Source organism: Rhinopithecus roxellana, chromosome 20 (genome assembly GCF_007565055.1).
Source record: "Rhinopithecus roxellana isolate Shanxi Qingling chromosome 20, ASM756505v1, whole genome shotgun sequence".
In the NCBI taxonomy this organism is placed as follows: domain Eukaryota; kingdom Metazoa; phylum Chordata; class Mammalia; order Primates; family Cercopithecidae; genus Rhinopithecus; species Rhinopithecus roxellana.
The window spans coordinates 8,327,814-8,353,428 of NC_044568.1; the positions used below are offsets into that span (position 1 = coordinate 8,327,814).

The 25,615-nt window shown below is 53.2% G+C and overlaps 1 protein-coding gene across 3 annotated transcripts in view; it reads left to right on the top strand.

Annotated features, from left to right (window-relative positions):
• The window catches only part of SBK1 (SH3 domain binding kinase 1), a 66,751-nt gene that overhangs the window by 17,346 nt on the left and 23,790 nt on the right, over positions 1-25,615 (top strand). Inside the window, exon 1 of one of the 3 annotated variants that reach the window (XM_030925349.1) lies at positions 16,318-17,080. The exons of the other annotated variants lie outside the window; for them this stretch is intronic. The gene's annotated coding sequence lies outside the window, so the exon portion shown is untranslated. Of the gene's footprint in view, positions 1-16,317; positions 17,081-25,615 lie in introns of those variants that run through there. 3 annotated transcript variants of the gene reach the window in all.

Genomic DNA, 25,615 nt, shown 5'->3' on the forward strand with positions numbered 1-25,615 from the left:
GAGCGAGACTCCATCTCAAAAAAAAAAAAACAAAAAACAAAAAACAAAAAAAAAGAATGAGGGGGTCCCGGTGCAGTAGCTCATGTCTGTAATTCCAGCGCTTTGGGAGGCCAAGGCAGGTGGATCGCTTGAGCCCAGGAGTTCAAGATCAGCCTTGGCAACATCATGAAACCCTGAGTCTACAAAAAAGTAAGAAAATTAGCCAACCATGGTGCATGCCTGTAGTAACAGCTACTCAGGAGGCTGAGGTGGGAGGATCACTGAAGCCTAGGAGTTTGAGGCTGCAGTGAGCTATGATTGCACCACTGCACTCCAGCGCTCCGGCCTGGGTGACAGAGGAAGACCCTGTCGAGAGAGAGAGAGAGAGAGAGAGAGAGAGAGAGAGAGAAAGAAAGAAGAAAGAATGAGAGGATGGAGCGGGGAAGAAGGGAACCTCTGAAGACAAACAGGGTCCCTGCAGCCCCTCATGGGGAAGGGCCCTCTGCCACTGAAGCGGATGGAAGAAGTGGAGGAGGAGGGAGGCTGGAGGAGGAGTTGTGGTTTGATGGTGGAGGCAGTGGAAGTGTTTCTGATCCATCTGCTTTCTCAGCGAAGTGGGAGCCACGGTTTGTTTGAGGAGAGAGGAGGAGGTGGGAAGTCATCCCAGACCTTGCTACAGAGTGGGCTCCACAGACAGCGACGTCAGCACCCCTGGGGGCTGGCAGGGTGGACGTGTGGAATCTCGGGCCGCACCAAGACCCCTAGGAGACTCACAGGCGAATTACAGTTTCAGAAGCTGCTCAGAAAGGGTAGGAACAAGCAACTGGGAGGCATAGTGAGAGCAGAGGTTGGGGGCACCGTGCTGAGTGCCTCTCCGAGACCTGTGCCCCTGAATGAGAAGGGACACTGGCAACTGCGGGGTGACCCTCCTGAGCAGTGTTGGCTTGCTTGGTGCAGGCAGAGAGCAGATGCCTGACTAGCGCTGTGCCAGGCTGGTCCTATAGCAGGACAGATGGGCATGGGAGTGGGCATGTTTTCCAGAAGACCATAGTGGTGATGGCAGAAGGGGGTTGCTGGGTAGTGAGAAAGTGCTGCAGGTGGTGGATTGAAGTTTTTATTTTATTTATTTATTTATTTATTATTTAGAGATGGAGTCTTGCTCTGTTGCCCAGGCTGGAGTGCAGTGGTGTGATCTCCGCTCACTGCAACCTCCGCCTCCTGGGTTCAAGTGATTCTCCTGCCTCAGCCTCTCGAGTAGCTGGGACTACAGGCGCCTGTCACCACGCCTGGCTAATTTTTTGTATTTTTAGTAGAGACAGGGTTTCACCATATTAGCCAGGATGGTCTCGATCTCCTGACCTCGTGATCCGCCTGCCTCGGCCTCCCAAGGTGCTGGGATTACAGGCGTGAGCCACCGTGCCTGGCCGGTGGATTGAAGTTGATGCCTGCAGGTACCAGGGCAAGTGATGAAGAGGAGGGAGGGACGGAGCAGAGGGGGGAGTGCCGGAAATAGAGAACTCAGAGGGGGTGAGGTGTGGGGTCATTACACGGGCTGGGGTGTGGGCGTGGGAGCAGTGGCCAAGGGGCTTGCAGAAGAGAGGGTCGAAAGGGACAGGAGGAGGTCAGGGAGCTGAGAGGCTGCTGGAGGCTGCTGAGAGGTCCTCTGTTCTCTGAGGTTTTTACCCCACTAGTCTAAAGATGGTGAGAGAGGAAACGGATTCATTTGCTCTGGGGTGTGGCTCCGTGGGGACTTTTGAAAGCTCCTCAGAGTTTGAGAACCACGGTATAAGCACGGTCTTTAAGACAGAGGAAAAAAAAAAAAAAAAAGACAACAGGGGAGTAACAAGAAGGCACCCTAAGGCGGGAAACGGTGGCTCACGCCTGTAATCCCAATGCTTTGGGAGGCCCAGGCGGGAAGATCACTTGAGACTAGAAGTTAGAGACTAGCCTGAGCAATACAGTGAGACCCCCATCTCTACAAAAAATTAAATTAGCCGGGCATGGTAGTGCTCGTCTGTAGTCCTGAGGCGAGAGGATTGCATGAATCCAGGAGGTGGTAGCTGCAGTGAGCCGTGATCACACCCCTGCACTCCAGCCTGGGCGACTGTGAGACTCTTTCTCCAAAATACAAATTTAAAAAGGTACTCTGGGGCTGGCACAGACCGAGGACCTCGAGAGGACCAGCTAGGTAGGGGATTCATGTCCTGGGTTGTGGGCGAGCATAAGATGGAAATGTCGTGGTCTTCCCCTCGAGAACCGGACAAAACAGAGACAGAGACAGAGCGCGCGCCGCGGTCCCTCGATCGTCCTGCGCTGCGGCGGAATGGCCACTAGAGGGCGCGCTGTGCTCACTTATGCAGACGGGCCGGCAGGTGGCGGATTCCGCTGCCAAAGTCTCTGTTTAGCCACAGACTCCTGGGCTTGGCCCCAGGTCCGCTACGTCCGGGCCCTGTGGTCTCGGCCAGGTTACACAAAAGCTCTGTGACCCTGTTTGGTCAGCCATAAAATGGGCACAGCTATAGGTCCGACCTTCTAAGGTGGTGGGAGGATGCACGGGGCCACGTAGGCAGAGCAGCGTCCAGTGGGGAACGAATGGTCCCGCCAGAAGTGGAGGCTTCGCCATGGCCTCCGTCTCTCTCCGCTTCTCCCGCAGCCCCTCCGCCCAGCACTCCCCAGGCCAGATCCGGTCCCAGGAGAGACAGATCGACTTTGGGGTAGGGGACAGCAGGGGGAGATAGGCGATCTCTAGGACAAGGAAAGAGAGGAGGCAGCTACCTCCCCCACCTCACCCACCCTGCCTTTGTTTTAGAGGCAGGATCCTGCTCTGTCGCCCAGGCTGGAGTGCAGTGTCCTGATCTCAGCTCACTGCATCCTCAGCCTCCTGGGCTCAAGCCATCCTCCTGCCTCAGCCTTCTGAGTAGCTGGGACTACAGGCAGATGCCACCACGCCCGAGAAATTTTTAATTATTATTTTATTTTATTTTATTCTATTCTATTCTATTTATTTATTTTGAGACAGAGTCTCACTCCATCACCCAGGCTAGAGTTCAATGGCGTGATCTTGGCCCCAGTTTGAAATTCTAAATAATTCCATGTTTGAATTTGTAAGGGGAGTCTGATGGGCCCGTGGAGCATGTGCCCAGGCCTTGGAGCCTCTGCCTCATACCACACATGATCACACTCTGACCCCCTCCCGTAGGCAGGTTCTCAGCCAACTACTCCCCCCGACAACAGTCACCACTACTGCTGTTTGTCCCCAGCCAGGGACCTGGGTGAGGGCAGAATCGGTGTCAGGTGTGCAGCCATGTGGCCCCAGGCACCTGTGAGTCTGCACTTGCCCCACCAACCTCCCTGTGCCCAAGGGAGCATGATATTAGAAAGGAAAAAAGGGCCGGGCATGGTGGCTCACGCCTGTAATCTCAGCACTTTGGGAGGCCAAGGCAGGTGGATCACTTGAGTTCAGGAAGGAGTTCAAGACTAGCCTGACCAACATGATGAAACCCAGTCTCTACCAGGTGTGGTGGTGCACACCTGTAATCCCAGCTATGCGGGAAGCTGAGGCAGGAGAATCACTTGAACACAAGAGGCGGAGGTTGCGGTGCCCCAAGATGGCACCATTGCACTCCAGCTTGCTGGGTGACAGAGCAAGACTCTGTAAAAAAAAAAAAAAAAAAAAAAAAGGAAAGGAAATAACACCATCACACAGCTGGGAGTGATGGCTCATGCCTGTGGTCCCAGCACTTTGGGAGTCTGAGGTGGGAGGATCACTTGAGCCCCAAAGTTCGAGGCTGCAGTGAGGTATGATTGAACCACTGCACTCCAGCCTGGACAACAGAACAAGACTTAGTCTCTACAAAACCAAAAAAAAAAAACAAAACAAAAATCCACCATTACAGGCTGGGAGAGAGACTAAGGGAGAAAGGAAGAAGCTTTGTTTCCACTTTTGGAAATAAGAGGTCCCATGTTTACATTTCTCTGGGTCCTGCATTCTGTCGCGGGCACAGGGTCAAGTACTTACACCTCAAAAATCATCAGTGCTCCATCATGGGAGCTGTGGTTATTTAGGATCCTATGATTAGAGAGAAACAGGGCAAGCAAGACAAAGCCCAGGGACCCCAGGGACAGCTGGTGGCCTTCAAGGTGACTGGTGCCAGGCCTGGGGACCACATTCCCCTGCCCTCCCCAGGATCCTGAGTCCAGGGTCGGCACTGAGGGCAGCAGGCTGGGGATGAGCCCCTTCCTCCCCGGACCTCAGTTGTCCCACTGTGCACGGGGAGGCGCCTGGCTTCCAGCAGGGACAGTGGGTGAGGATGTCTTTGCAAACTGAGGCGTGGGGGGACGTGTGGGCAGCAGCGATGGTTCCTGACCTGCCGGAGATTGCCATGGTTCCTCTGAAGGGCCCCAGGGTCAGGGGCTCAATTGCTAGTTTTGTTTATTTATTTATTTATTTTGAGCAGGGTCTTGCTCTGTTGCCCAGGCTGGAGTGCAGTGGCACAAACATAGCTCACTGAAACCTCAAACTCCTGGCTCAAACTGGTCACCATGCCTTCTTAATTTGAAAAAAATTATATATATATATATATATATGTTTTTTTCAGAGATGAGATCTCACTATGTTGCCCAGCCTGGTCTTGAACTCCTGGCCTCAGGCAGTCTTCCTGCCTTGGCCTCAAAATACTGGAATTACAGGCGTGAGCCACCACACCCAGCCCAGGACTCAATTTCTACCCCCACCCCTTGAAATGTTCAAAGGGGATCCAGCTTTAACTCCCTAAGGATGGCTGACAAGGGATGGGGCCTCAGTGGTGACTTCAGGGCCAGGTGTGGATATCCTCTATGGCCCTACTGTGAGACCCTGACAGTAACTTCATTTACTTTATTTTATTTTATTTTATTTTATTTTATTTTATTTTATTTTATTTTATTTCTGAGACAGAGTCTCACTCTGTTACCCAGGCTGGAGTGCAGTGGCATGATCTCGGCTCACTGCAACCTCCGCCCCCCCGGATTCAAGCAATTCTCCTGGTTCAGCCTCCTGAGTAACTGGGATTACAAGTGCATGCCACCACACCCAGCTAATTTTTGTATTTTTGGTACAGATGGGGTTTTGCCATGCTGGCCAGGCTGGTCTTGAACTCCTGACCTCAGGTGATCCACCTGCCTCAGCCTCCCAAAGTGCTGGGATTACACGCATGAGCCGCCATGCCTGGCTCCTAACAAGTTCAAACCAGACTCTGTGGGTAGCTACAGCTCTTGGTAGTGATCTCAGTGGCCTCAGACCCAGTGGCAACCTTGGTGACCTCAGACCTTGGTGGTGTCCTCAGACAGACCCTGGTAACAGCAGGGAGGCACCTAGCATCTCATTCCCCTCCCTCCATCCTGGCTGAGCCTCTGTCTCTCCCCAGCCACTAGGATTTGAGCCATCCTCCTGGATCCACTTAATTAGCCGAGCTCATTAACTCCCACAAGACTTCTCCTCCCCTCCTAATTAACTGACTTAATTAGGGCTTGCAGACCCAGCTCCTTCCAGCCCCCTCCTGCTCCACCCCAGCCTGCCTCCTCTGGGCTCAGCTCAGCCAAGCCTGCCTCAGCCTGGGAATGGAACCAGGTGTGAACTGGGCCCCTCCAGCACCCAGGCCTTCACCCTGTGTCCCTCCCCGAGTCCCGGGACACCAGGACAGTGCCCCTCCCAGGCAGCAACCCAGAGGCAGGATGGAAATGGGGACGGGAAGTGGATGGAGAGAGGGATGGAATCGGAATAAAATGGAATCAGGTGGGAGGAGGAGGTGAGGCTGGCGGCTGACGGACAGGCTGGGTGGCGGGGTGGTTAGGGCCTGGACTTAGGAGTCCTGCATGGGTTCAAGTCCCAGCTAGGGTGTGCACTTCAGCAAATGCCTCAGCCTCTTTGTGTGCCTGATAGATGATGATAGCATCCACACCCTTGGGGTGGTGGCGAGGTTTAAATGAGCTCATTTGTGTAAAAGGCTTAGAACTCAGCCTGGCACAAATCTGTGCTTGTTAAATAAGTGGGTGGGCATGAATAGAGGCCCCCTGAGGGTGAAAAGCTGGAGAAGGGGAGGGAACAGCCAGGTGGGGATCCCAGGCAGGCTCTGGGGGGTGCCACAAATGGATCGGGCTGGAAACAGCCATGGCCTGGGAGAGGTTAAAGAGGTAAAAAGTGGGCTGGGAGGACTCAGGCCTCGGTATCCTCTTCCTCCTCCGGGGATGGAAGAAACTGACCTTGTTGGTTCATTACCTGTGCCCTCTGTACCTCAGTTCCCCATCTGGGGGAAGACCCTTGCCTTGTGAAAGTACCTGGCATATTCCAGATGCCTAATCAAAATCTAGACTCATCCCTGAGATGGGAGGTGACCCAAAAAGCATTTGCAGGGAGGGGCTTAGTGAAGGTGACCTACACCTTCCCTGAGACCCAAGCAAGGAAAGTGTGCTGTGCAGACAGCAGGCTGGATGCAGGTTAGACATCAGGCAGGACTTACCAGAGTTGAGGAGTGCAAGATCTCGGCAACGGAAAGGGGGAAGAGGTGTCTGAGCTGCCGGGTGGGCTCTGGGGAGAGATGAGTGGGCACTCGCACTGAGGGGAAGGGGAGAAGGAGCCTGAGCACCAGCTGGCTCTCAGCTCACTCAGCTCCCAGTCAGCCCTCAGATCTCAGCGCGGTCATGCCTTCCTCCGGGAAGCCCCCAACCTTTGTGTCTCCTTTGTACCCCAGTCTCAGTAGGAATTTTACATTTGTTGGCATGATTACTGCAATGTCTCTCTCACTAGTCTGGGAGCTCCTGAAGGCACAGACTGTGCTTTTTAGCCAGCCCTTTTATCCCAGACCCCATTGATCAGTGTATAACAACCCCAATAAACAAGGCCCTTTTATCCCAGAGCCTTCACATTTTGGGGGCCTGGGAACACGTGTGAATGAATGAATGAATGAATGAATGAATGAATGAATGGAGTGCCTTGGACCAGAGGTTCCTGGAGCTTGGAGGGAAAGAGGGCCCATATGGCAGCCCAGACAGCTATGAACCCACCCAACTCTTCACATGGCTCCAGGAATAACCATTCTTAGAGGGCTAAACTCCAAGGACCCAAATCCTGGGATGCTGAGGAAATATAGTGACTGTGTGGGACAGAGGAGACGGTGTTTAATTACTCTCATATTTTTATTTATTTGTTTGTTTATTTGTTTGTTTGTTTATTGAGAGACAGCGTCTCTGTTGCCAGGCTGGAGTGCAGTGGTGTAATCTCGGCTCACTGCAATCTCTGCCTCCTGGGTTCAAGCGATTCTCCTGCCTCAGTCTCCCAAGTAGCTAAGATAACAGGTGTGCGCCACCACACCTGGCTAATTTTTGTATTTTTAGTAGAGATGGGGTTTCACCATGTTGGCCAGGATGGTCTTGATCTCTTGACCTCATGATCTGCCCGTCTTGGCCTTCCAAAGTGCTGGGTATGAGCCACCGTACCTGGCCATACTCCCACATTTTTAAACACTTTATTTCTAGGGGATTGTAAGTGACAGAGACCGAAGTCCAACTGACTTAAGCACAAAAAGGACTTGAATGGGTCATGTAATTGAAAAGTTCAAGGTTTCAGGCATGGCTGGATCAAGGGGATCAAACGATGACAAGGATTCTCTCTTTATCTCTCTTGGCTCTGCCGTCTGCTGTGTTGGCCTTCTCTGAGGGGTTCTCCCTGCTTGCAGCAACTCCAGGCTTACATCCTACTGCTTTTCAGCGCTATAGAAAGACAGCTTCTATCCTACTAGCCTGGCTCAGGGAACAGACCAATCTCAGAAACAATTGCTAAGGTCATGGGGTTGTTATACACTGATCAATGGAGGCTGGGTCACAAGTCCACCCCTAGAGTCGAACAGGTGAACCCCACCATCAGAACCCCTAATGGGTAGGGAAGGATTTATCAGGGAATGTAGGTTCCCAGAGGAAACTGGGGTTCTGTTAACAGGTAGAAGACAGAGCCTATGTAACAGAGGAATATGTGGGCATCATGCCAGATCCAGCCGGTCACTGTTCTAAGTGCTAGAAATTGGTGACAGACACGTAATTTCCCCACCCTTTCCCCACTCCAACCTGCCAGCATCCTCATCTCTTTTTCCCAGGGGCTTCTCTGGCCCCAGCCTGCTCTGCAGCATCCAGAGTGCTGCCTCCCCTCCTCCCCACTGCCCCAACAGCTCTCCCGAATGACTGACAGGCAGAGTGTCAATACCCCAGCTCCTTTGCCTTTGGATGCGGTAACCCTGAGCAGTGTGTTGTACGCTGTCTTTGTGAGTTCCTCAGTGGGGTTCACCTCCTGCTGCCCACAGTGGTGACTGAGTTGGTAACACAACGCTTGTCGCTGTCTTCCTGTCTCACCCTCCCGACCCACCACTCCGCTACCTGGGATCACCTACCAACAAACTGCTTGCTCTAGAATCCTTGTCTCAGGGTCTGTTTCTGGGAAACCCAAACTAGGACATCATTAAAGCCAGCCCCCTAGGGATGTGTTCCAGACGGCGCTTGCTTCCTGCCAAATGTCTGCAATTCCTGGGGCTGGCTTTGTTGACCCGTGCCTGTGAAGGAGCTGGGGCGGAGCCAGCTCTGAGAATCCTGTCTCCATTCTGGGAATTCCAGGGGATGCCCCCTGTTCCCCCAGCACACACCTCCATGGGTCTGGGTGGGGTCAGGATCCATCAGATCCTTGCTGCATAGCTTCCGGGGCAATGGCCTCATCCCAGTCCTAAGGAGCCCAGGACCCAGAGCCATCATGAGCAGGAGGTCAGGGTGGCAGGGGCCAGGGAGCCAAACTTGCTACCTAATCCTAGTGCTTCTTAGAGTGTGAGAGAGGAGGGCATTTCCGGTCGTTCTCAGACCAGGCTTTAGAAAACACAGATAATCAGGCCAGACGCAGTGGCTCATGCCTGTAATCCCAGCACTTTAGGAGGCCAAGGCGGGAGGATCACTTAAGGTCAGAAGTTCAAGAAAACAGAATCACATAGTGAAAAAGTTCTTTCTTTTTCCTTCTTTTTCTCCTCCTCCTTCTTTTTAAGATCCCATTTTAAAACACTTCCATGGAATAGTTTTTAATTATTTTGGAAGAAGTGAAAGAATTTACACAAAACTGTAAACTCTGTATACCTACAGCTATAATAGAAACAGTGTCAACATTTTTTCACATTCGTGTCAGAGTGTTTCTTTTCAGAGATGGGGTCTCACTCTGTCACCCAGGCTGGAGTGCAGTGTCACGATCACAGCTCACTGCAGCCTTGACTTTGTGGGCTCCAGCAATCCTCCTGCCTCAGCCTACCGAGTAGCTGGAACTACAGGGGTGTGCCACCACATCTGGCTATTTTTTGTAGAGACAAAGGTCTTACCATGTTGCCCAGGCTGATCTGGAATTCCTGGTCTCAAGTGATTCTCCCTCCTCAGCCTCCCAAAGTGCTGGGATTACAGGTGTGAGCCACAGCACCTGGTTCCTGCGTCAGATATTTTTAACTTTAAAAAAGATAGGGCTGGGCTGGGTGGCTCACGCACATAATCCCAGCACTTTGGGAGGCCAAGGCGGGTGGATCATGAAGTCAGGAGTTCAAGACCAGCCTGGCCAGCATGGTGAACCCTCATCTCTACTAAAAACACAAAAATTAGCCAGGCATGGTGGTGTGCACCTGTGATCCCAGCTACTTGGGAGGCTGAGGCAGGGGAATCACTTGAACCCGGGAAGCGGAGATTGCAGTGAGCCAAGATTACACCACTGCACTCCAGCCTGGGTGACAGCATGAGATTCTATCTCAAAAAAAAAAAAAGACAAAGTATAATAAATAAAGATGAATTCCTGTTATACTCCCCCCACCAGTCCTATTTCCTGGGTGCCATCCCGAGGGGCAACCACTCTCATGATTTTAGGGTTATTCTTCTCATTACTTTTAATTTTTGTGGAAACAGGATCCCATTATGTTGCCCAGGCTGGTGTCGAACTCCTGGGCTCAAGCAGATCCTCCTGTCTCAGCCTCCCAAAGTGTTGGCATGAGCCGCCGCACGTGGACCTGCAGCTATTCTTCTCATATGGGGCTGGCACACTTTCAGCTGCAAAAAAGCCAGAATTCCCAACTCCAAGGGGCTCCAAGTTCAGTCGGCTCAGCAGCTCCGCGATGTCACGGAGAAGCAAGTTCTTTCCCTGGGCACCGCCACACTGCGTTTCCCCTCATCAGTGGCTTCCTGCTGGCCATGGCCACAGAATTGTATTTCGGCGTGGCAATGGAGAGCTCATCAGCACTTGTGCTGGGGCACTGTTTCTCACGGCAGAATGTACACTCCAAAAAGGGATGGAGAGATTCCAGGATCCATCACCCCCTCCAGTGCCTCACATCCCGGGCGCTTGTGCCATCTTCCATCCAATCCATCTTGGGTTCTGGCGGACCTCTTGATTTTCCTATCAGCAATAACTTGGTCTGTGTCTTCCAGTGGTCCCAGGGAGGAGGTTCTCCTCTACAAAAGACCATTGTGCCTGGCACAGTGGCTCACACCTGTAGTCCCAGCTACTCAGGATGCTGAGGTGGGAGGATCTCGAGCCCAGGAGTTCAAAACCAACCTGGGCAATATAGCAAGACCTCTTCTCAAAAAAAAAAAAAAAAAAAAAAAAAAATTCACAGGCCAGGCACAGTGGCTCACGCCTGTAATCCCAGCACTTTGGGAGGCCAAGACTGGTGGATCACATCACCTGAGGTCAGGAGTTCAAGACCAGCCTGGCCAACATGGTGAAACCCTGTCTCTACTAAAAATATGAAAATTAGCCAGGCATGGTGGCACCCACCTTTAATTCCAGCTACTCAGGAGGCTGAGGCAGAAGAATCACTTGAATCTAGGAGATGGAGGTTGCCAAGATCGTCCCACTGTACTCCAGCCGGGGCAACAAGGTGAGACTCCATCTCAACAACAACAACAACAACAACAACAAATCATAAATGCGGACCAACAAGCCAGGAATGCCTTCTCTCTGTCATGACTGGAGACACAAGGAATCAAGAGCATCACAGGACATGCTGGGGAAATCCCCAAATGCCATCAGTTTCCCAAAGCATGGAGTCTATCATTATGGCCGGCTGGACACAGTGGCTCACACCTGTAATCCCAGCACTTTGGGAGGCCGAGGCAGGTGGATCACCTGAGGTCAGGATGGCCAATATGGTGCAACCCTGTCGCTACTAAAAATACAAAAAGTAGCTGGGTATGGTGGCGGGCGCCTGTAGTCCCAGCTACTCGGGAGACTGAGGCAGGAGAATTGCTTGGAGCCGGGAGATGGAGGTTGCAGTGAGCTGAGATCGCACTATTGCACTCCAGCGTAGGGGAGAAGAGCGAGACTCCATCTCAAAAAATAAATACATAAAATAAAATTAATTAATTAATTAAATTTAAAAAAGAAAAGAAAAGAGACCAGACTAGGCAGCTCACGCCTGTCATCCCAGCATTTTGGGAAGCCGAGGCAGGCAGATCACCCGAGGTCAGGAGTTTGAGACCAGCCCGACCAACATGGTGAAACCCCATGTCTACTAAAAATACAAAAAACAAACAAACAAACAAACAAAAAACAACCTGTAATCCCAGCTACTTGGGAGACTGAGACAAGATGATTGCTTGAACCTGGGAGTTGAAGGCTGCAGTGAGCTGAGATTGTGGGATTACACTCCAGCCTGGGTGACAGAGCAAGACTCCATCTAAAAAAAAAAGAAAGAAGGAAAATAAAATCATGGCTAAGTTTTTTCTTTGTGTTCTGCTATCCAAATTATACCCATCAAGACCCTCTCTGGAGAGCTGGCACTTTTGGGCTGGCAAGAGTGGCTTACCCCTAGGTGTCAGGGACAAAGGACTACACCATTGCAGGCTGCTACTTCTTTTTTTGTTTTTGTTTGTTTGTTTTGTTTTGAGAGAGAGAGTTTCACTCCATTGCTCAGACTGGAATGCAATGGTGCAATCTTGGCTCATTGCAACCTCTTCCTCTCCAGTTCAAGTGATTCTTGTGCCTCAGCTTCCCAAGTAGCAGGGACTACAGGTGCGCACTACCATGCCCAGTTAATTTTTGTATTTTTAGTAAAGATGGGGTTTCACCATGTTGGCCCAGGCTGGTCTTGAACTCCTGAACTCAGGTGATCTGCCCACCTTGGCCTCCCAAAGTGACCACTTCTGTTCCTCTCTTCAGATGTGTTGTGTTGGTTCCATCCTCTGAGAAGCAGGCAAGGTGGGACAGATGTGCAAACGATTTATTGAGGAAAACCCTTGGGAGGGACCAAGAAGGAGGAAGGAAGAGGAGGCTGGGAAGATCATCAGACTGTACTAGATCTAACACATGGAAGAGAGAGACAGAAGGAAGGACGATGGGATAGGAAGAGTCTTCAACTGCAGTGCAGTGAGAAAGTTTCTACAAAGTCAAGGGTGAGTCCTTGATCCAAAGCTGCCCATTCAAGGAGTCCTGTGTCTCCATGAACAGACGTGCCTTAGTTCTTTGGCTGGGATTGGCTCGTGGGAAGCAAACCAGAGCCTTCCTGTGTGAACCACAGATGGATTTCACAGCTGCTGCCCTTGGCCAATGACTTTTCCTGAAGTCAGAGGTCTGAGTGGCACATTTTCAGGGCCGTCACATTCCATCCCTTGCACTGCTCAGCTCTACCATGGATCCTGTGAGCCTCTCTTTCTATAGGAAAACGTAGAAGAGGGAGATTAATGGAACATGCTAGAGCCCCCGCCTCCTTGCTGCAGTTATCGAGAGCCATAACCAGCGCTTGTTCTTTCTTCCTTCACTATCCATTCTAAATTATCCACACTCTCCACTGTCGCCTTGGTAGGCCTTGGTGGGTTACCTGATGATGTGACCGGACTCTTCAGTCCTGAGGGAACTAAATTATTGGTTATTGTAACCCATGAATCACTGGATTCCCATATATTCCTCCTTGTCCTCCCACTGTAAAAGCAGCCCTGCCCTCTCTGCTGACCAGGGTCAGTTAGTGCAGCCATGATGGTGCCTTCTCTTCTCCCCTGCTGGTCCCAGAACACATGGAGTCCAAAGTTTCCTGGCCCTGGCCATAGCTTAAATTTAATGGGACCCATGCTTTGTCCCCTGGCTAGAGTGCGCTCCCTTTGGGGACCAGGACTTCCCACCCTGTAGAACTGAGAGGGAGTCGGGAAGAGGACTTGATTACCCACAGTGCATGTCAGCAAGCCTTTACTAACTGCACTATGGGTAATCAAAGCCCCAGATGAGGAGTCGGGGAAGGTTTCTGCAGAAGGTGGCCTTGAACTGGGCAGCCCTTGATAACTGTGGCTAGGGGCACTGCGAGGCTTGATTTGACTTCTCCCCTCTCTAGGTCTGTTTCCTCCTCTGTAAAAAGAGGAAAGCACTCTCTAAGTGCTAACATTCTGAGACTCAGCTTTTAGACACAGGAAGATGTTTTCTTCCTGCTTTCTCCCTCTCCAGCCCCCTCTTCTGCACACCCAATTACTCAAATCCTGCTATTAGTTTATTTACAGCACTGAGGCCTTGCAGAGGATTAGAACAAAGTTAGGATGAAATCTGAAACTCCTCTACATTGGCAGGACAAGGAGTGTGGGAGGGTCCAGGGAAGACAGAGTTCTTAGAAGAGAACTTGTTTGGAAAACAAGGAAGAAGGGAAAAGTATTCCAGACAAAGGAAACCGAGTAGACAAAGGTGTAGAGGTATCAAAAGCAGATGTCAGGCCAGGCACGGTGGCTCACACCTGTAATCCCAGCACTTTGGGAGGCTGAGGTGGGCGGATCACCTGAGGTCGGGAGTTCAAGACCAGCCTGGCCAACAACGACAAAACCCCATCTCTAGCAAAAATACAAAAATTAGCCAGGCGTGGTGGTATGCACCGGTAATCCCATCTACTTGGGAGGCTGAGGCAGGAGAATCACTTGAACCTGGGAGGCGGAGGCTGCAGTGAGCCAAGATTGTGCCATTGCCATTGTACTCCAGCCTGGGCAATAAGAGTGAAACTCCATCTCAGGACAAAAAAAAAAAAAAAAGCAGATGTCAGGGCTGGGCACGGCGGCTCACACCCGCAATCCCAGCACTTTGGGAGGCTGAGGTGGGTGGAAGGCTTAAGCTCAGGAGTTCAAGACCAGCCTGGGCAACATGGTAAAACCCCAACTCTACAAAAAATACAAAAATTAGCTGAGCATGGTGGTGCACACCAGTAGTCCTAGTTACTTAGGGGGCTGAGGCGGGAGGATCGCTTGATCCCAGGAGGTCGAGGCTGTAGTGAGCCATGATCGCACCACTGCACTCCAAACTTGGTGACAAAGTGAGACCCTATCTCAAAAACAAAAACAAAAACAAAACAAAAAAAAGACAGAGGCAGATGTCCTAGAATAGTGTGGTTGAGGTCAAGGCTGAATGGAGAAGAGAGGTCCTCTGTAGGGGAATGGAGACCAGGCTCTAAATGTTAAGGGCTTTGAATGCCAGCATAAGGTTAGACTTTACACTGATGGTACACAGGAAGTCCTTGGTAGTTTTATGTAAGATAGCAACCCAGCCCATATGTATTTTACAGAGCTGATAATCCCTAAGGATTTGGATTCTAGAAAAAAGACAATCGCCAGGTACATTGGCTCATGCCTGTAATCCTATCACTTTGGGAGGCCGAGGCGGGCGGATCACTTGAGGTCAGGAGTTTGAGACCAGCCTGGCCAACATGGTGAAACCCCATCTCTAGTAAAAATACAAAAATTAGCCGGGCATAGTGGCACACGCCTGTTATCCCAGCTACTCGGGAGGCTGAGCCAGGAGAATCACTTGAACCCTGGAGGCAGAGGTTGTGGTGAGCCAAGATCATGTCATTGCACTCCAGGCTGGGCAGCAGAGCCAAACTCCATCAAAAAAAGGAGAGAGAGAGAGAAGAAAGAAGAAAGAAGAAAGAAGAAGAAGAGAGAAGAAAAGAAAAGAAAAAAGACAATCTAGACAGAGACAGGAGGCAGACCAGTTAAGAACTGAAACAATATTCTCAATGGTAGAGGTTGCCAACCTATGGCCTGGGGGCCAGATTTGTCTGCAAAGTGTGTTTCATCTGGCCCATTCAATATTTCTGAATTTTGGGAATTCGTTTCAAACATTTAAAAGTTGGAAGATTTCTGGATTTCCTGCTTCTCTTTGAATATCATTCAGCCATGCACAGCCCACGATGTCTCCAGTTCCCCTCTTCTCCACCCTCTCTATCACTTTACACGCGACCCCTGTCGCTCATGTCTGCGCCTGTAGGTACTTGAGTTTGCAATCCCTGGCTCCGAAAGCTCTGGAAACAGTCGGAGTGGTTGGGAGGATTACGCTGGTTTGAGAAAACAGCCTGATCAAAAACTTAGAAGAAATAGGGAAGGCGTCCTTGGGGGCTTTCTCACTAGGGAAAGAGTGAGCTGCAGGGAGGAGAAAGAACAGGGCCTGGAAGGACGAGCTGTCCCTATCTCATCTCTGTCCTCATCCACCCACTTCATCCAGGCCACCAGTTTCCGGTTATCAAACAGACAATGCAACATCCCTTACACCTGCTGCTACCTCTGCCTAAAATCTCCTTTCTTCCCTGCTGTCTGGCGAGCAGTTCCTCCCAGCTGCACTCCTGGGCTAGTCACTGCCTATTTGCAGCAGGGATCGCAAAGGCGACCTCAGTTAGATAGGGCATCCACCCAGGCCCAAGTTTATGACCTATTCCCTAAGAAAACTGTGAGGTCTCTGAGGTCTCGCTGGAAATAGGATGCATGGATGGATGGATGGATGGATGGATGGATGGATGGACGGACGGACGGATGGTTGGAAGCGCAGGCAGGCAGGCGGAGGAACAGGCGGACGCATGGATGAATGAATGCATATCCGAATACAGAACCTGGATTTGTTTTCCCTCCTTCAAACAGACACAGGCTCCGCCCCACAATCACAGACCAGGACAGTCTGGGGCAGTCTGGTCCCGCAGGTGCCAGGAAGCTGGACCAGGTGACCCTCTCAGACTCCCCTGAGCCCTCTGTAACCTCGTTCTCGCCCTCTCGTGGGCTCTGACCTAGAAACGGCGGGGGGTGGGTTGGGGGGTGGAAGCCAGCTCGGGAGCCACCGGCGCTAGGACCCAGCGCGGCCGGAAGCGGGTGGTGGGGCCGCGCGGGGAGAATCTGCGCCCCGCGACGCGCGGCGGGAGGGCGGGCGCGCGGCTGGTGAGCGCGCTGGCGCGAGGGCACGAGGGCGCGCGCCGAGCGGGGCGGACAAAGGGGCGGGCGGCGGCGCGCGAGCCGGAGGGCGGAGCCGCGGGCCGGGCGGGCAGGTGCGCGCCGGCTGGAGGGCGGAGCCGCGATGCCGCGATGGAGCGCAGCCCGGGCGGGCGCCGGGGCCGGGGCCCGAGCACCAGGCGGAGCGCGAGCCGGAGCCGCAGCCGGAGCCCGGGTCAGGCCGGGGGCCGGGAGCGCAGGGCCAGGCTGCTCGTAGCGGTGGCGACCGAGCCCCCCAGCGGCTGAGGGGCTTCCTCCCAGCGCCCGCCGGTGGCCGGGACCCAGTAAAGCCCCCGCAGCCGAGGAGCGCGGGGAGCTCCCCTCCACATTCAGGATCCGGCGAGCCTCGGGGAAGAGGGGGGCCCTCCTGGATCCGACACGGAACGACTCCCCTGCCGGGAAAGCGGAGACTTCCTCGGTATTTAGAAGACAGCGAGCCCCCTACGGCACCGCAAGAACTCCCCCTCCTCAGTCTGGGCCCCCCAAGACCTAGAACGCAGTGCCCCCCAGGCCGGGAACCCCCTCCCAAGATCCGGTCATTACAACTCCACACCTCAAGACAAGAAGACCCAGCTCAGAACGCCCCTAGATCAGGGGATCCCAATCCCCCCAACTCCGGTACACAGAAATCCCAAATCTAGGCAGCCGGGGACAGCAAGAGACACCCTCACCAGCAAGAAGCCTCGGGGACCCCCCAAAGCTTCAGTACTGGGGCGACTGAGCCCCTGGCAGCACCGCTTGCACCCCGGTCCATGGTCGTGGCGCCCTGAGCCCCCGGGGCCGGGCAGACGAAGACCGCGACGGCGCCCAGGCCCCCTGCCGCGGCGTCCCCGCGGCCCCAGCCCAGGTAAGCCGGGCCCAGGTGAGGGGCGGCAGGTGAGTGGTCACCGAGGTCCCCATAGCCCTGCAGGTAGGGAAAGAAGTATCGGGTTGCGCGCTCCCCTTTCCCCAGCGTCGCCATGGAGCCGAGGCTGAAGGACGTCTCTTTGTGTCTCGCTTGGAGGAGCCGCCCCCTCCTCCTCTCCCTTCCCCCACCCCACTCCCTAGTCTTGAGGCTCGGGCGCAGCTCCCCGGCCCCACGGGGGAGTGGTGGTGGAGCCCGTTGTACCATGAAGGGGGGGAAGAGGGCGGAGAGTCCCCCCAAAAGCTGCGAGCCTGGAGGTTGGACCCCAGGTCCCTGGAGTGTGTATACCCCTCCCCCACGGCCAAGCTGAGCTTCTAGTGAAGTCCCCTCCAGGAGGGGAAAATTTGGGGGGGGCCCACAGGTGAGGGGGGCTGCCTTATGTGGCCCTAGGTGATGGCTGGGGCTTCGGGTGTGTGTCTTTGTCTGTGAGAGCGCAGGGAAGGGGTGTGTTTGAGAGGATGAATGGGAATCGCATCTTCCCAGTGACTCGGCTGCCGGACCCAGGCCACACTGGGGGTCTTCACCTAGACCATACTTTGTACTCCCTGTGGGACAGAGAGGGAGTTTGTATCCCCCAAAGTGAGGAGCTAGTTTCTGGGGAGGAGAGGTAGCCTAAAGGAATAAGCCATTTCAGGTCAGGGCACCGTTCTGTTCCTGTTTGTCCCAGGGACAGCAACCCAAGTCCTTCCCTTCCCCTCCTAACCTGGAGAACACCCAGGTTAAACCAAGGATTGGCTCAGTGTGTCCCAGACAACCAAGGGCCCATTCCAGAGTCTCCCTGTGGCTTTCCAGGTGATATACACGGCTGTACCCCAGCCTGGCCCTCAGTGAGGTCCTGAACCCCAGGCTCTACCGCATATGGGGAAGCTGAGAGGCCCTAGGGGACATTGTACCCTGAAATCCTGAATCAGAGATCCTGAGAAGGAGCTGGACTGCATGGAAGGAACACACTCTGGGCTGCTAGGAGTTCCCCCAATCTCTTCTCTCTGAGCCTTCTGCAGGCAAGCAGTGATGCTGGACCCGTTTGATAGGTGTGCAAACTGAGGCTTGGGAAGGCGGGATCCAGGCTACGGCTAGCCCTGCCAATAGTTCCTTCACTTATTCATTTAACAAACCTTTCACCAGTATCTGTGATGGACCATGCACTAGAGTCGGGGTCCTTTTCCCCACTTCATTCCTATTTCCTTTCTTGATGTCTCCTGATCATCAGACCCCTGGGCACATCCCATTGGGCCTTTTGAGGTGGACCTGGCCAGGTCCAGCTGACAGATTCTTGACCCCACACCTGAATCACCTGATCCTTGTCCTGCTACAGCCTTGGGAGCCCTGAGCCTGGGTGGCTGAGTCCTCATCTCCCACCTTCCCAGCACAAAGTGCCCCCACCCCCAACTGCTGCTGGCACTGATCCAAGGGTGAGGGTGTGACCAGCAAGAGAAGAGGGTAGGGGGCGCTTGATGCGGGCAGACCTCTGGCAGCCCGTCCTGCCAATTTCCAGACAGTTGAGGCAGCCACCTTCAGCACAAGCTGTGGGGGAACCAGGCACCCTGAAGACTGGGTGACCTTGGGCAAGCCTGTGGCACTTCCCAGAGAAAATGACAGAGAGTGAGCCTCTCTGCAGCTTGAAGGGTGGTTGGAGATAGAAATTGGGCAGGAGAAGCATCCGGGTTTGCTCTACCCATTGCTGAAGGAGTTCATTTCCCCCCAGTGGGGGTTGCCAGAAGCCCAGGGCTTTGTCACACACCCCACAGGCAAGGCAGTGGAACCAGAGGCTGAAGAGCAGAAATTTGAGTCACTGTGACCAGGGCAAATCATGAGGAGGCCAGAGGAGGACAAGGAGCAAGACCTCCCCTCCTCACTAACCTGCAGTGGCTCCCCATTGAGTCCAAAATCAAGTTGCTGTGTCCAGACAGTGATAACTCCTGCAGCCTGGCCCTAAACCACCTCTCCTAGCCCATCTCCTCCGTGTCCTCTAATTCTCTCCCTCCGTCACGTGCTCTTCCCCTGACCTGAAAAGCCCCACTCTAGGATGGTTCCGGAGCAGTTTTCTGCCTCCACCTCCCTTTTTGAGCTGACCTGAGCTGGCACGTAGTAGAGAGCTGAATTTGATTGGTTGGTGGCTTGGTGGCTTGGAGGTAGTGGCGTGTGTCTACATGTGCAGTGAGAGTTTTTCTCCACATCTAGACTCAGCTCCAGGAGACGGGAACCAGGTTTGTCTTGTCCACACTGCATCAGCATTGTCTAATTCAGAGCCCAGCGTATGGTAGGGCACGTGCTGTAAAATACAGCCTATAGACGATTTTTGTTGGTCCAGTGTATTTTACATGTTTGCCTTTGTTGTGAGTGCTAAAAAAAAAAAAAAAAAAAAAAAAAAAAAAAAAGTCGGGGGGAGGCAATTTCACATTCAAAAGCTGATTTTTGGATCTTCTTGAAAAATCAGATGATGTGGCAACCCCAGGCCACAGCGGGAGAATGACCACCTTCTTTAGACAGGGCCCATGCCTTCCAGTCCACCCACAGGCAGCCCATTCGCTCCCTTAGGCCACCTCCTGGACCCTGAAGCTGGCATCTGGGTTTGCAGGCCCAGAAAAATCTTTTTTTGTGTGTGTGTGTGTGAGACAGAGTTTCGCTCTTGTCGCCCAGGCTGGAGTGCAATGGTGAGATCTTAGCTCACTGCAAACTCCAGTCACCCGGGTTCAAGCGATTCTCCTGACTCAGTCTTCTAAGTAACTGAGATTAAAGACCCCGCCATCACGCCCAATTAATCTTTTTTTTTTTTTTTTTTTTTTTTTTTTTGAGACAGAGTCTTGCTTTGTCGCCCAGGCTGGAGCGTCATGGCGCTATCTCGGCTCACTGCAACCTCCGCCTCCCAGGTTCAAGCAATTCTCTGCCTCAGCCTCCCGAGTAGCTGGGATTACAGGCACCTGCCACCATGCCTGGCTAATTTTTTGTATTTTTAGTAGAGATGGGTTTCACCATCTTGGCCAGGCTGGTCTTGATCTCCTGACCTCGTGATCCACCCGCCTCAGCCTCCCAGAGTGCTGAGATTACAGGCGTAAGCCACTGCACCCGGCCACACCCAACTAATTTTTGTATTTTTGGTAGAGACGAGGTTTCACCATGTTGGCCAGGCTGGTCTCGAACACCTGACCTCAGGTGATCCACCGGCCTCGGCCTCACAAAATGCTGGGATTACAGGCATGAGCCACCACGCCCAGCCCAAAAAATCTTTGTTCAGTGGGCAGCCTTCGTCTGTGTGTGTTCTGCACTCACTGGTGTTCCCTCCCACCCCCATGGTCAAATTAGAAGGTGCACAGAGCGGTGTCCACCCAGGGTCTAAAGGGCTACGTGGTGAAGTGAGCCTGAACTTCTCCAGCCTGGTTCCACTTTCCACTCTTGATCCCGTCTTGCACCCTTACCCCTGATCTAGTGACATCCAGCAACCAAAAATCTGTTTTCTCTGTCCCACTTGCCCCATATGTCCCAGGGACAGCAAACCCGAGTCCTTCCCTTCCCCTTCTGACCTGGTTCTAGGTGCAGGTCTTGCTCAGGACTCTTGGGGCAGGGCTGCTGTCCAGGGTTCCATTCACCCCTCTGACCAGAGAAGAATTGGATGAAAGCTTCTTGCAGCTGTAAGTTTCTTCCTTCTAACTTTCTAAGACTAAGTCCAAGTTGGTCTAAGTTTTGGTCAGGCAGGAGAGCTGGGGGCCTAAATATAGGAGTTACTCAAAAATATTGGCCAGGTGCGGTGGCTCATACCTGTAATCCCACCACTTTGGGAGGCTGAGACATGGGGATCATTTGAGGTCAGGAGTTCAAGACCAGCCTGGCCAACTTGGTGAAACCCTGTCTCTACTAAAAATACAAAAAATTAGCCAGGCGCGGTGGCATATGCCTGTACTTCCAGCTACTAGGGAGGCTAAGGCAGGAGAATTGCTTGAACCCAGGTGACAGAAGTTGCACTGAGCCGAGATTTCACCACTGCACTCCAGCCTCGGTGACAGAGTGAGAGTCCGTCTCAAAATAAAAATAAAAAAAATTTGTCATTTCCTAAACAGAAATGAAACTGATGGGCGTTGTGGAGTAGCTGGGCTAGGGGCCAGCAGCAGGCCCCTGTCATTGGGCATGGCTCTAGAAGGGAGTTCACCCTTTTTCTGAACGCAGGTCTCCAGCAGCCTGAGGTCAAAGGAGATACCAGAGCACTATGGTGGAGAGCTCAGGCTCTGGACTCTGCCTGGGCTTGAAGCTCACTGAGCTGCTGTGTGACCTTCAATAAGGCACTTACCCTCTCTGGGCAATGCCCTTGTCTATAAAACAGGAATAATGCTGTCTTATAGGATCATCAGGGGGATTAAACAGGCTAAAGAATGAAAGGGACCTAGGACAGGGTATCCCATATCAAAAGTGCTCACTAACTATTGGCCCTTATTAAATGGGGTGTTGGCAGGTGGGTGCCTGAGCCTCCACAGTTACACTTCCTTGGGAGCTGGTCTAGGGAGGCAGAGGCTTCTGGTTCTGTCCTCAAGAAAGGGAAGGGATATGGCCGGGCGCGGTGGCTCAAGCCTGTAATCCCAGCACTTTGGGAGGCCGAGACGGGCGGATCACGAGGTCAGGAGATCGAGACCATCCTGGCTAACACGGTGAAACCCCGTCTCTACTAAAAATACAAAAAAAAAAAAAAACTAGCCGGGCGAGGTGGCGGGCGCCTGTAGTCCCAGCTACTCGGGAGGCTGAGGCAGGAGAATGGTGTAAACCCGGGAGGCGGAGCTTGCAGTGAGCTGAGATCTGGCCACTGCACTCCAGCCTGGGCGACAGAGCGAGACTCGTCTCAACAACAACAAAAAAAAGATTAGAAAAAAAAAAAAAAAGAAGAAAGGGAAGGGATCTCTGGGAGGCAGGATAGCATTGTGCGGTGGAGCTTGCCCCTGCCCCGGGTGTGGGTGAGGGTGGAGGCCCTTCCTGAGGCTCTCCTAGCACTCTGCCTGAGGGCTGGGACCATGGTTTTGTGGTTAAAGCCCTCCTCCTTCCCAGCCTATGCTTTCCACGTGAGGCGCCTGCTGCCTTGTGCTGGAGAGTTTCCTGGAGACTTTCTGCCCCAGGAGGATGGGCCCCAGGCCAAAGCCTTCCCCAAACCACCCCTCCCCTGCCCCCCTTTCTGCTCCCCCTTTCAGATCTCAGGAAGCAGTGGCAGCTAGGCCTGGAAAGGCCAGTTAAAGTCCCCTCTCCTCCCCAGCCACCCTCCCTTCGCCCCACCATTGCCTGGCCACACCTGGAGAGAGAACAGGTCCAGTTCAGCCCCACCTTGGGAAACCATGTAACATCAGGATTGGAGAGGAAGCAGTGGAACATCTCTTAGTGTCGAGTGCTCAGCGCTGGACAGCGTTTTCTCATTTAGCCCTGAGGATAGCACCATGTTAACCCCAGAGTCAGGATTTGCACCCAGCTCTGTGGGCCACCAAAGGTTTGTGTGAAGCCAGCATCTGAGTGCCCAGGTTTGAAACCCACATCCACCATTCTCTGGCTGCGTGACCTTGGGCAGGTCAGTTATCTCCTGGGCCTCAGTTTCCTTTGACATAGAATGGAGATAATAATAGCTGCCACTTCCTAAAGTTGTGAGGATTAAGTGGATCTGTTGCAGGTGAAGCGCTTGAGCAGGGCCTGCTGCTTAAGCTTTTGCTCTGTCCTGCCCTGCCGGGGTATGCAAATAAGCCGATCCAGGCCTGGGGACCGCTGTGACCTCGCACTGCACTAGCACTCCTTCCCCCATGGCTTTAGGCAACCACCAGAGGGGCCGAGGATATTCCAACTGCCTTTGGGCTTTGGGATGGCCCCAAGGGGCTGGGAGATGGGGCAGGGGTGGGGCTGGAGGGGACCATCCTCCTTTTCCTCCTGATCTGGGCCCAGAGAGTCTGCACAGTGCTGGGCCACCACTGCCTCCAGGGCAGCTTTTCTGGGTCTGTTTGGGCCCTCCACCATAGCAGAAAGGGGTTTACCTATCCATGAGCATAACTTGTGACTTTCTGAGCCAGGGTTCAAGGCCTTGCAGAGAGGAGACTTTTCCACCTTGTCAGCTCAGGTGCCTGCCAGCCCTGACCCTAGGTGTCTCCAGGAGGCACAATGGGGCCCGCAGATAACCCAGCTTAGTGGTAAAAAGCACAATCCCTAGATGCAGCTGTGTGACCTTGGACAAGGTGCTTAATCTCTCTGTGCCTCAGGTTCATCATCTATAAAAAAGGCGGATGATATTAGTACCTGCCTCTTAGGGTCATTGTGAAGAGTCAAAGAATGAACGTAAAGTGCCGTGAATGGCACCCGGTACCCATTAAGGGTTTGTTGTTCGTTTTCTGCTCAAAGCCGTGAGCAGAAAGGGAAAGTTAGCCCCATCTTTACAGATGGAGAAAACTGGAGGTGTATGGGTGAAGGTGTTTCCTCAAGGTTCCGTAGCTGGGATTTAGGGAAGAGTCTGCCTCCCTTGATACCATTCACACGTGGTCCACAAGCCAAGGCCAGTCAAATGGACCTGATGGGACCACACCTGGGCTCCAGGGCTAGATTTCCTGCCCTGTGGTTCCACTCACACGGGGCCATGGCAGTAAGAATTGTGCCAGGGAGGAATCTGCAGCTCTGGCCCCAGGCCTCCCTGAGAACCTCTAAGCTTCCCCACCCCCTCCTCAGCCCCACTCCAAGGACAGTGTGCAACACTGCCACAGCTGGCCTTGGAGTTTCTGAGTCTGGTCGGGTCAGGTTGACGCTGTCACTTTTCACTATTGCAGGCTAGGTTGGCTTCAGGAAGGGTTTGTTCAGGTCTGGGGTTTGGAGTGCATCCCACTTGGAGTGGAAGTCAGGTCCCCGCCATGGCTTCGGAGGCCCTGAATGACAACGGCCATCTCTTCTCACCTCTTCTCTCATCTCCTGCCCTTCACTCCCTTATCCCTGTGCACACAGCAGGTCCCACCTCTAGGCCGCCACACAGTGCCCTCTGCCAGGAGAGCCCGCCCACCACAGTGCCCATGTGTGTGCAGCCTTCTCCATGGGCTGGCCTCCCACCCACAATTCCCTTGTCTCTTTCCCTGCTCTGCTGTTCCTTGAGGACTTCTCACTGCCTGACACACATCTGCTCATCTTTGCCATTGTGTGCCTCCAAACTGGAATATGAGCTCTTTGAGGGCAGGACAGTTTGTTTGGTTCACAAATGTATTCCAGGCCCAAAAATAGTACCAAGCACATAGGAGGTGCTCAACAAATACTTATTGAATATTTTGGAGCCAGATAGATAATCTCTACGTGACTTCTTAGCTGTGTGACACAGGACACATCGCTTAAGCTTCCTATCTTTTTCTTTCTTTTCTTTTTTTTTTTTTTTTTTTTTTGAGATGGGATCTCACTCTGTTACCCAGGCTGTAGTGCAGTGGTGCCATCACAGCTCATGGCACTTTTGACCTTCCAGGCTCAAGTGATCCTCCCACTTCAGCCTCCCAACTAGCTAGGACCACAGGCGCATGCCACCATGCTTGGCTCATTTTTTAAAAATTTTTTATGGAAATGGGGTCTTGCTGTGTTGCCCAGGCTCATCTTGAATTCCTAAGCTCAAGCCATCTGCCTGCATTAGCCTTCCAAAGTGCTTGGATTGCAGGTGTGAGCCACTGTGCCCGGCCAAGCTTCTATCTCAGAGTCTCAGTTTCCTGAGCTGTAAAGGACGTAAGGGAAATAATAATAGCTTCTCCTGAGATTGTCGTGAGGTTGAAATGAGTCAATATATATACGGTGCTTATACTTTCAGTGGCTCATAAATGTTGGCTATTACTAATCATACCCTAACCCGCACTGTTATTTTATTATTTCACTTTACTGAGGATGGGGAAATGGGGCCATGGAGACAGTAAGTGGCAGATCCAAAGCTTCCAGGCTAGCAGTGGCGGTGAAAGCCTGAACCTGGACCGCAGGCACCTAGGCTGAGCTGTCTTCGGTCCATCCCAGTGTAGGAGCTCAGGGAGGCGAACGAGGTGAGGGCTGCAGCTGGAGAAGGGCCCATCTCTTCTGGGGCCTTTGCTCACCCAGCCATCTCACCAGAGACCACCACTTGCCCACTGGTAGACATTCAACTCAGTCCCCTTGCCTGTCAGCCAGTGGTGGGCACCCACAGTGCCCAGCATCCTCCATCCTGTTAATACCCCTGAGTGCTGGGCCCCCTGCTCACCCAGGCAGCCAGGCTGGGAAGACCTCCCCAGGTCATCCCACACCCCCGGGGGCTGCCCCAGGCCCCGCACCCTCCAGTAGCCAGGAGGATAGGACCCAGGGTGCCTGCCTCCCACAGTGCGTCACTGGGGAGAGCAGGAGAGGCTGGAGAGCCTGTTCCAGCTCTGGGCACCAGCTGCAGGAAGGCAGCGTCACAAGCTATTAATAGCCACCAAAGATGTGCCCCAAGAAGGGGCGGACTGTGCACCAGCTGGGAGGGGAGGCTGAGGCAGAGGCCGGAGCCGA